Consider the following 10676-nt stretch of genomic DNA (forward strand, 5'->3'; position numbering starts at 1 on the left):
TAAACGGACGTAAGAGGCTTTTCTTAGGTTTGTTGTGTTTTGAGTTGTTTTTTGGAAAGGATAAAATTTGTTAAGTTATTTTTACTTCCAGTTATTTTACCAAGGACGAATTATGAGTAACTGCTTTCAAAAAATTCTTTGGTTCTCCATGTGGTGGTTGTAACATTTTTAATGAACTAAGGGGCAGCTTCTCTTCCTTATTAAATGCCACAAGTTAAACAGATAGGAGAATGGGAAAGATATATCAACTTCACATTTGGCTAGTATTCTGGGGTAATTGTGTGTGTGTGTGTGTGTGTGTGTGTGTGTGTGTGTGTACATGCGTGCACACGTGTGCTCAGAGATAAACACACACAGTTCACCCAGGTGGTTCAGCTCAGACAGCCCCACGTAGCCTGTCGACCAGCATTTGCTCACTGCTAAGCTGGGACACTCCCTTCTAATTTCATGACTGTTCCAGAACTTAAAAAATGACATGTTGGCAGCAATTATGCAGGGTTTTTGTTTTTGTTTTGTGTATAAAAATTTGTATTTGCGATTGCACTGTCTTTGAGTTGTAAAGACAAGGGCCTTGTCACCTCCCTCCCCTGTGACACCTCATGAGTACTTTAAAAGGGGCTTCAAGGCAGGGAACAGCCAGCAGCAACTATGATGGGTTCTTTGAAAAATATTTACTGAGTCAGGAATGGTCCAGACCCTGGGAAGCAGGTGGGTCAGTCACCAAGCACCGTGTGGTAAGAAGGCTCCCTCACATTCAGGTTATGGGGGAGAAGTGATGGGCTGGCCCTGGCCGGTGGCTCTGTTGGTTGGAGCGTCGTCCCATGCACCAACAGTTCTCTCTGCTGCCACTCCAGGATCTCAAGGTTAGGTGGCAATATTCTTTTTTTTTTTTTTTTTTTGTGGCAATATTCTTTAGTCAGTCAACCAATATTCATGAACCCCAAACTGGTGTCCTCATGGAACTTACCTGCCCTAAGGGATTCTTTTCTACTTTCTCCTGACAATGGGAACTCTTTGGCTGTATGGAAGAATTACATTGCATGCTGAGAAAATGCCGTCAGCTCTGAGTCATTGTGTTTCTGTGGAATCCAAGTTATTCAAGAGTGAGCAGTTGCTGCAAGCCTGTGGTATGGTCCTTTGCCTGCACACATTCATCCCACCAACAGTGTAGCGAGTACAGGAATGAGTGAGAAACTGTCAAGTTTCTGTTCTCCTGGAGCTTAGCGCCTAGTGGGGCAGGGAGTGGGGGGCACAGACAAAGGATTCAGATACAAGTCTGGTGGAGGTGCTGTGGAGATAAAGGCTCAAGCACTCGGCAGAGAAGACTGGAGGATGCTGCTCTATGGTCTATAGAGTGGTGAGGGAGGGTTTTGCCATCTAAGACTTGAAGGGACTTGAAGAAAATGAGAAGGAAGAGCAAACAAGCCTGCAGCAAGGGTGCGTCTGGTGCAGCTTAGGAGGGCACGTGGGTGTGGCAGCGTGAGTGGGAATAAATCCAAACTAGTCAGGAAGGGGCCTGGGGCCAGAGGATTTGGTTTTTGCTCTGAGTGAGATTAAGTCACTAAGAGGATTGGAGTAGAGGAATGACAGGACTTGCTTGATGGTTTTAAAGGGCCATCTGGCTGCCTGGTGCAGACTGGGGGGCACAGGCAAAACCAGGCCGCCCAGGTTGAAGGTGATCAGACTCATCCAGAGAGAGAGAGTGGACCGGGGTAGTAGTGGAGGTAGCGGGAAGCAAAAAGAGACTGGAAATACTTTGAAGGTAGCATCAACAAGGTTGGTTGATGGGTTGGATTTGGGAGGTGGGAGGAGAGAAGTCAAGGATGACTCCAAGCTCTATGGCCTGAGCTACTAGGAGGCTGGAGCAGCCTTGACTGAGAGAAGGAAGACTATGAACAGGACAGATTTCGGTGCTCAGGTGAAAAACCTAGCTGGTGATTTTCCCCAAGAGGTACTCTTAAGTAGGCAGTTGGATATACGCTCGTAGTAAAGGGTAAGGCAGTAGGCTTGGGTTGCTCAAATCCTGCACATTTGAATGAAAAAAAAAAAAGACTGACTCTTAACCATTTCCTGGGAGATACCTTCCAAGCTTTTGGAATATTGCTCCTGACAAAAGTGCTTTTTGTATATTTGGAACCTTGTGCCAGGCCAGATAGTTTACGCTAAAAAGGTGATTTCTAATGGGGGCTTTGGGCCACGCTGTGTCACTTTGACCTCTGGAGGGACTGCCACCCAGATGGTGCTCCATGCCTCTGTGACCAACCCTGGACACCGAGGCGTCCCTGGTTGACAATACTCTACATGTTGTCTCATATAGTTGCAGAGAAATCCTCCTCTGTCTCCCCCATCCCTTCATCCCCACGGTCATGGGGCGGAGTCCTGCTCAGCCTGCCTATGAAGTTGCCTTCCTTAGCCCCACAGCCCCTCACCAGTTCTTGCCCGCTGACTGGAGCCCTGTCTGCAGTCCTAACTCCTTCCCATCCATTCTCTAAGCTCAGCCAGAGTGATATTTCCAAGCCCTGGTCATGTCTTTAATCTCTTTAGAATCCTCCTCAGCTCCAAACGCCTCCGCCTGGCGTGCATGTACCACCGCCGTCAAAGCCCAGCCTTTGCAGTCAGAGACTTGTGTTGTCAGATTCCCCAGCTCTAAATTGGATTAACCCCCAAGGGTGTTGTGGGGATCACTGGCCGCTGCCATGTGCCGAGCGCCCGCTCTGTGCCAATCACTAGTCCAAGGCTCCCTTAACATCCCCACTTCCCCAGGAGGAAATTGAGACCTAGCTTGGGCCAGTGGCTCACAGTCACAGTCTCGTACCTTATAAGCCGGGACCAAATGCTCTGAGCTTTAAGCCAGCAGCTCTCAGAAGGTGGTCTGGGCATCCCTGGGGTCCCTCCACACCCACTGAAGGGTAGGGCAAGGTCTAAAATATTCTCATAACAATATTAAGACACTATTTGCCCTTTTTGTTGTTTCACAAGTGTACAGCGAGTTTCCCAGGAACTGCATGACATGTGAGAGAGGGCAGGTTAATGCGGAAGTGGGTGTGAGAGTCCAGATGTCTTCTTTTAAGCCGGACTTTAATGTCCTTTGCAAAAACATAAAACCACGATATTCTTCCCTCTAACTTTTTTGTTTTGGAGACCATAGTTATGTTTTACTTAACTACGTTTTATGACAACATATAATGAGTTTGTTATCAATATTTTAAATGCAGTAATCTTTTTCAATTTCTCAATTTGACTATTTCCAATACAGTGAATATACACAGATATAACTTACATAAAATAAAGTTCTCTGGGGTTGTCTATAATTTTTATGATCATAAAGTATTTTAAGAGTGTATTTGGTCTTAAAAAATAGTGTGAGCCCTATCTGTATATAATAATTTAGCCCCTACATGCATTCCAAAGAGATTTGTGCATCTAAGAGATACACATCTGTGTAAACACAGGAAAATTCAAGACCAAAAGAGATCAGGACCATGAAGAAAAAGCAAGGAGATAGTACAAAGAACAAGGAGAACGTGATTAAGGCATTGGAGCCTTCTGGTAAACCCCGTTGGCAGGAGTCAGTTGCCCATAGCTGACAGAGGGCGTTATCCCAGCTCAGGAGGAGAGTGTTAGATCTGAGGAAGCATTTCTTCCAGGGCACGTTTGCATCTCTGTGTATGTAAGCGCCTGGCTTTGCACAACCCAAGGGCCGTGCCATCAATATTCCGGAAGACACAGAAAGGGGGGCCAGAGAGGGAACCATGTGGACAAATCACAACATGACCATGACAGATAATTAGTCTCAAAGATTCCCTAAATGTGCCTAATGTATCCGAAGCCAAGAGTCTCCATAAAGTATGAAAATAAGAGCGGATTCCAAGTCAGTAAATGGAAGAACAACATGAACTGCCATCTAATATGAACGCAATTAAAATGAATTAGTCATAAACTATATTAAAAGGAAGGTCATGGATATGTGGATTTATGATTTGCACTAAAATGTGGAACAGTAATCATAGCACTTGATCTTAAGCTATCGCATTCATTTTTTCCAGTGCGTTACAGGTACTGGCTATATAACTTGAGATGTCTAAATCATAAAACAGAATTATAGCCTCGATGATTTAAACAGTGTCGTAAAACTAAACACGGAGTCTGTTTACACACAAGAGTTTATAAGTGCCTGAAGAGAATTGAGTGCATGAGGAAAATAAGATGAAATAACCTTTTTATTGACATTGATGAGTTTCCGGGAGATTACAGACAGGCTCTTCAGGGCTGGAGGTGGGGGAAGGGAGGCCTGGTCTGTTGCTGAGTGCTGGCTTGCCTATCACCTGTGCCTGCTGCCTGCCACACCGGGAGGGCAGCCCAGGGCTCACGAGCATAGATTTCCCATAACAGTGCCATCCCGCAGCTTACCCAGTACCCATCCACGCCATCCCTGCAGGTCCTTGAATGTCACTGGATGTTTCATTGCTTGAAATAACCCAAGTCCCATTAAAAAAATTAAACTTAATTTTAAAAAGAGAGAAATAACCCAAGTGCCTGGCAATTAGGTTCTTTATCTCTTAAGTCGAGTCTCATCTCATGGGCTTCTTTATAAATAAAAACACCTCTTTTAAAAAAAAAAAAAATATATATATATATTTATATTGATTTTTTACAGAGAGGAAGGGAGAGGGATAGAGAATTAGAAACATCCATGAGAGAGAAACATCAATCAGCTGCCTCCTGCACACCCCCTACTGGGGATGTGCCCGCAACCAAGGTACGTGCCCTTGACCGGAATGGAACCTGGGACCTTTCAGTCCACAGGCCGACGCTCCATCCACTGAGCCAAACCGGTTAGGACAAAAACACCTTTTTTAAGTTGTCGTGACCTGGATTACTGAAAAATTACTGAGCCATATGGACATCCATTTCTAAAATCCCAACACCTTTTGCAAATCCACAAACCAAGTTAGTCATGGAAACTACTAGCCTTGGATGAGAAAGATGTCCAGAAAATCAACAGCTCTTATTTATTAGGCACCAAATATATGCAGGCACTGTGCCAACTGCTTACCCTGCACTTGGTGGAGAGAAAAGATGTACGTGGTGACTCCGCTTTGTCCTGTAAAGTCCTCTCCAGGCCGCTCTCAGCCTCCAGTCTCCGCCCCCTCCTGCCCCAAGCTCGGCAGTGCTCCGCCAGCTAGGAGTGTACTCTCCCAGCCCCGTCCTCACCAGCTCTCTGTCCACTGGGTCCCGGCACAGGACCCCTCTCCGGTGCTCCTAGGCTTGGGGTCCACAGCCCTGCATTTGAGCTTCTGACCCAGAATCAAAGTGTGAAGTGATCTGAGAGATTGAGTTTTGGAAGTAAGGAATGTCCAAACCTGTAGAGGATTTTTATGAGTATTTGAGCCAAACTAACGATTGCCTGGAAGCAAAATCTCAGTAGACTGAGAAAATGCTCCGGAGAATGGCCGCTTTTCAGCTTTCTTTATATATTAGAATAAAAGGAGGACACGTCAGGAGGGTTTCATAAACTCCATTGGTGGTAGATTCAGGGGGTGGGAGGAAGCAAAGCAGGGAAATCTCTGGGATTGGATAAAAAGACAAAGTAGAGAAACACATATTTCTTTTACATTGGTGGGTACAGGATAGTTCATAATAAATATTTACAGCACATAGAGATGGTATTGGGAACAACTACCAATGAGGTGTTCTGTGGCCATTTTTCTTTTTCTAAATTTTATTTGCTGATTTGAGAGAGAGAGAGAGAGAGATTTGTTGTTCCACTTGTTTATGAGTTCATTGGTTGGTTCTTGTATGTGCCCTTACTGGAGATTGAACCTGCAACCCTGGCGTATCTGGACGACACTCTAACCCCGTGGTGGGCAAACTGCGGCTCGCGAGCCACATGTGGCTCTTTGGCCCCTTGAGTGTGGCTCTTCCACAAAATACCACGGCCTGGGCGAGTCTATTTTGAAGAAGTGGCGTTAGAAGAAGTTTAAGTTTAAAAAATTTGGCTCTCAAAAGAAATTTCCATCGTTGTCCTGTTGATATTTGGCTCTGTTGACTAAGGAGTTTGCCGACCACTGCTCTAACCAATTGAGCTACCCGGCCAGGACAGGTGTCCTGCGACCTTGTGCCCGGGTCAGCAGTTGTGGCCTGAGGGACTAAGAAGATCATTCTGACAGGTGTGTTGTCTTAGATGCAAAAAAAAAACAATAGACTCACTTACGGTAAAAATTGAGCTTTGTCAAGGAAGCTTCAGGTACAGGCCTAGGACGCGCTACCCATCATGACCTGCTTTTCCTTAGGAATTTTTAGGTTCAGACCTTCCTACGTGGTTACTTTCAGTCTGAGTTTGTAAGACCTGCCACGGGAACCTCCCCTGAGCTTGTCAGGGTTAGTCTGCGGCCCCTTTTCCATCCGCAGAGTTCAACGTTCGGTCTTCAGAGAAAACACATGGGACCAGGCAGGTGGCGGGACGGTGCTGGCCACGAGGCCAGCTGGGGGGAACCTTGGACCGTGGGTGGCCTGCTCTCCTGCTCCTTCCACTACCCACTTTAATCTCTTTTGCCCCTGGTGACACTTGATCATTTATTGATGGGGGAGAACCGACACATTGGAGAGTCTATATGATCTGTAGCAACAGCCAGATGGTCCTTAATAAAACATTAATAAGGCAAACGCAGATGGCGTTACTAAAATCTCATACAAACAGGCCTGAGGGCCAACAGCAGCATTTTTTTTGGGGGGGACCTGTTAATAATGGAGACTTTATCAGACAAGATATAAAAGAGGAAATCAGCCTCTAAATTGTGATCTGAGAAAATGTTTTGGTTCTTGTAGGTATTTTGGATAAAGAAGGATTTTAAATGTAATTTGATCCCAATGACAAAGCTTTCCTAGCAACAGGAGGGATGTCCGACAATTTCCTCCTTGACAATCCAGCCCCGAACCAGGCTGCTCCGTTTCCCCACTGTCCTAGGAAAGGAGATTTCTGGGTGGCATACAAAAAGATACATTTTAATTTCAGCACAACAGAAATCATTAAGCTGGGCTTCAGGGGAAGTTGTAGGAGTCCCTAATCCAGGGAACTTTTAAAAACAAAAGAAATAACCAGCTTTGAGGGAGTACATATTCATTGACCTGGAAGTGAAAAGTTGGACTTTCTGAATTGCATTTAAATGTTTGACTTCCTCACAAAATGTACCTGTCAGGGAGGAGTCAAAGGTTAAGGCCTGGACTCAGATCTGAGTTTAAATCCTGGTCCCAGCAGTGCTAGATGAGAAGGGTGCCTCTCAGATTTAGTGCTTTTCTTCTGTAAAACAGAGATAATCAGACTCTTAGGAGTTGTACAAAGATCCAACGAAATAATGTATGTGAAGGACCATGTTGGACACAAAGTAAGCATCAAAAATGGAGCCATACTCCGCACCGGGTGCCCACTGTTCTAAGCTGAGAGGAGCAGTTGTGAAATAACTAGTGGTCTCCTCTTTGTGATCCTTCCTTCCATCTCTCCGCTTCCCGATCAAACCCTGCTATCCAGCACCGACCTGTGTCAACATTTATGCCTTCATGTGATTGTTGGTTGCAGTGTGACTTCCTGTGGGAATATTTACATTTCGAGCCTATTTCTAATTCTGGAAGATGAGGCTAATCATTGCTGGAGGGAAGGGTTTTGGGTGGAAGTCAGAGGACCAGGGACGCCAAGTTCTGAGGACAGAAGATGATGCCCCAATCAGGCAGAGAGGGCATATCCCCTCCTCCACCTTCTTGTTTTGCTCAGGCCCTAAAGGGATTGAGGGTGCCCCCTGCCTGGGTGAGGGTGTCTTCTTCACTCGGCCCACAGATTCACATGCTAATCTAGTTCCAGAAACATCCAGAAAGATGTCTCCCCAGCTCCCTGGTCATTCCTCAGTCCAGTGAGGTTGATACATACAATTACCAGCACGTGTTGATGTTTTCAATGAGAACATTAGTACAGGGAGAGGGCTAACATTCAGAAAGCAAGCCTAGATGCCAAGATCATTTTTTCTTGCCAAATTGCTTTTTTCCATTGCAATTAGCCTTTTTAGGAACCTTACCAAACAACAAATGTATACACAATTCCCACTCTCCCCACACAATTAAAACTCAGCTAAGAAGTTTTATCTGTTAAAATTCTTACAGATGAAAACACTATCTTCACACTATCACCTGTTTTTCCATGTATTCTTAGCTATCCTCTAAACCAGGTATAGGATTAACCCTTTGCACTCGCTTGCTTTTTTCTCGATTCCTGCTACCGATGCTAACCGTGTCGAGTCACACTCGACATCCGAGTGCAAAAGGTTAAGAGAGATTTAATTTTTTTTTTAAATATATTTTATTGATTTTCCACAGAGGAAGAGAGAGGGATAGAGAGCTAGAAACATCGATGAGAGAGAAACATCGATCAGCTGCCTCTTGCACACCCCCCACTGGGGATGTGCCCGCAACCAAGGTACATGCCCCCGACCGGAATCGAACCCGGGACCCTTGAGTCCGCAGGCCGACGCTCTATCCACTGAGCCAAACCGGTTTCGGCAGAGATTTAATTTTTTAATAGTATGTGTTCTCTAATCCAAAAAATGAATTATTTAAGCTAAAAACAGGGTAGCTGTCAGAGTTTCCTTAATTGGGATTCTTATAAAAGCCCTGAGCTTGGCCAACACCTTTTCGTCCTCTAAAAGCACTTTGAAGTTGAGTCTGCCACTGTTCTCGGAAACCCATTTTATCTTTCATTCCTGGGCTCAAAGTCTGCATTTTCCAGCTTCTCTTGTGGTTAGGGGTCCATGTGACTGGTTTCTGGGCCAAGGAAGGTACGCTGCAGTGTCTGGCCCATGAACGTCTTCCACGAGGGAGCCTCCAGGTTCCTTTCTTCTCTGCCTGCTGGAGACGTCCATGCCCAGGCACCTTGGCAGCCTGGAGAGGAAATGGCAGCGCCTCCATCAGCCTGGTTCCTAAGGCAGCAGAGACCACTCCCCTCCACCCCCACCACCCCCACTCTGGATCTCCCTCCCAGTGCTCACTGACGGCACCCTGGGCTCACGTACTTTTCCTCCTCCACCATGTCCGATGCTCCAGCCAAGCCTTCCCGTGGCCCAGGTCCATGGAACTTCTCACCCTTTAACCTTCTTCTTTCTCTGTCTGCCTTCCCAGATAGACTCCCGAGCTCTGTGAGGCATGGACCGCGTCTCCCTCCCTCACCATTATATCGTCCGTATCTAATATGCTTGGCACATAGTAGGTTTAATGTTTGCTAGATGAACAACATGGTGGTTGCATGGCTTTGCCCTTCTCTGTGCTGGGTACAGCAAAATCAGATGCTGAACAGTCTTGACGAACAATGACAATGAGATAAGAGATGTTACTCTTGAATGTCTCCACCCACCTGGCGTCTGGTCATAACTAGTGGTCTTCGTTGCAGATCTCCTCAATGCTGGCCATGAAATGCTTCTACATGGACAGTGGACGCAAACATAGGAGTCTTGACTAACGTTGTTTACTCAATGAGAATTTCATAGAAACAAGTGTGGCAGAGTGAGACGTCCTGGAAACTCTTTGCTGTGTGTCCATCGAGAGGGGTCAATGTCCTCTCTTGGAACAGGGCCCTGCTTCAACACTAGAACGCTGCAGAAGAGACAACAGGGGCTGAGTCATAGACATAGCTCCTGCCTTCTTTCTTGGAACACTCCCTTTTGGAGCCCTGAACCTCCACATAGGAAGTCTGACCTCCCTGGGACTACCATGATAAAGAGGACACAGGTAGGGGGCCCGCTCCATAACCCCAGCTGAGTGTTGCCTCCCAGCCGTTCCTGCCAAGGCATTGGACGTGGTGGAAGCCATCTTGTCAGGTCGCTCAGCTGACAAGTGGTAGCCTGGATCTGACCCCAATCTGATCAAGCAAAGCCTGTGTGTGTGCTTTCTCCTCCAGAGAGGGGGTTCGTCTAGGAGTGCAGGCAGTGTCTCAGTGTGGTTTTAATTTGCGCCTCTCAGGTGAATAGTGACTCTGAGCGTCTTTTCATACGTCTGTTGGCCCTCTGTATGTGCTCTTTGGAGAAATATCTATTAAGGCCCTCTGCCCATTTTTTAATTGGAATGTTTCTTTCAGATGGGTTCTAGACTCATCGGGGCAATCACTTCATAAGTTATACAAATGTCCAACCACTATGCTGCACACCTGAAACTAATATAAGATTGAATATCAACTGTAATTGGGGGGGAAAAAAAAAAGAAAGAGTGCAGGTCTCTCCAAAAGTGGCTTCCAAAGAACTAGAAGGTGCTTGTGGCAGAAAGAGCTGGAGCATTAAGATGGTCATTCATGAAATATACCCCCTTAATCAAGTTTATCACTTTTTGCTGGCCTTTACAAGTTGGTTGCTCAGTAAGGATCTAGGGATAGCCGAAACCGGTTTGGCTCAGTGGATAGAGCGTCGGCCTGTGGACTCAAGGGTCCCAGGTTCAATTCCGGTCAAGGGCATGTACCTTGGTTGCAGGCACATCCCCAGTGGGGGGTGTGCAAGAGGCAGCTGATCGATGTTTCTCTCTCATCGATGTTTCTAGCTCTCTATCCCTCTCTCTTCCTCTCTGTAAGAAATCAATAAAATATATTTAGAAAAAAAAAAAAAAGGATCTAGGGATAGAGTAAGGAATACAGGAGTCCCCATGGGTGT

The sequence above is a fragment of the Eptesicus fuscus genome, chromosome 14 (genome assembly GCF_027574615.1).
Source record: "Eptesicus fuscus isolate TK198812 chromosome 14, DD_ASM_mEF_20220401, whole genome shotgun sequence".
NCBI lineage: Eukaryota > Metazoa > Chordata > Mammalia > Chiroptera > Vespertilionidae > Eptesicus > Eptesicus fuscus.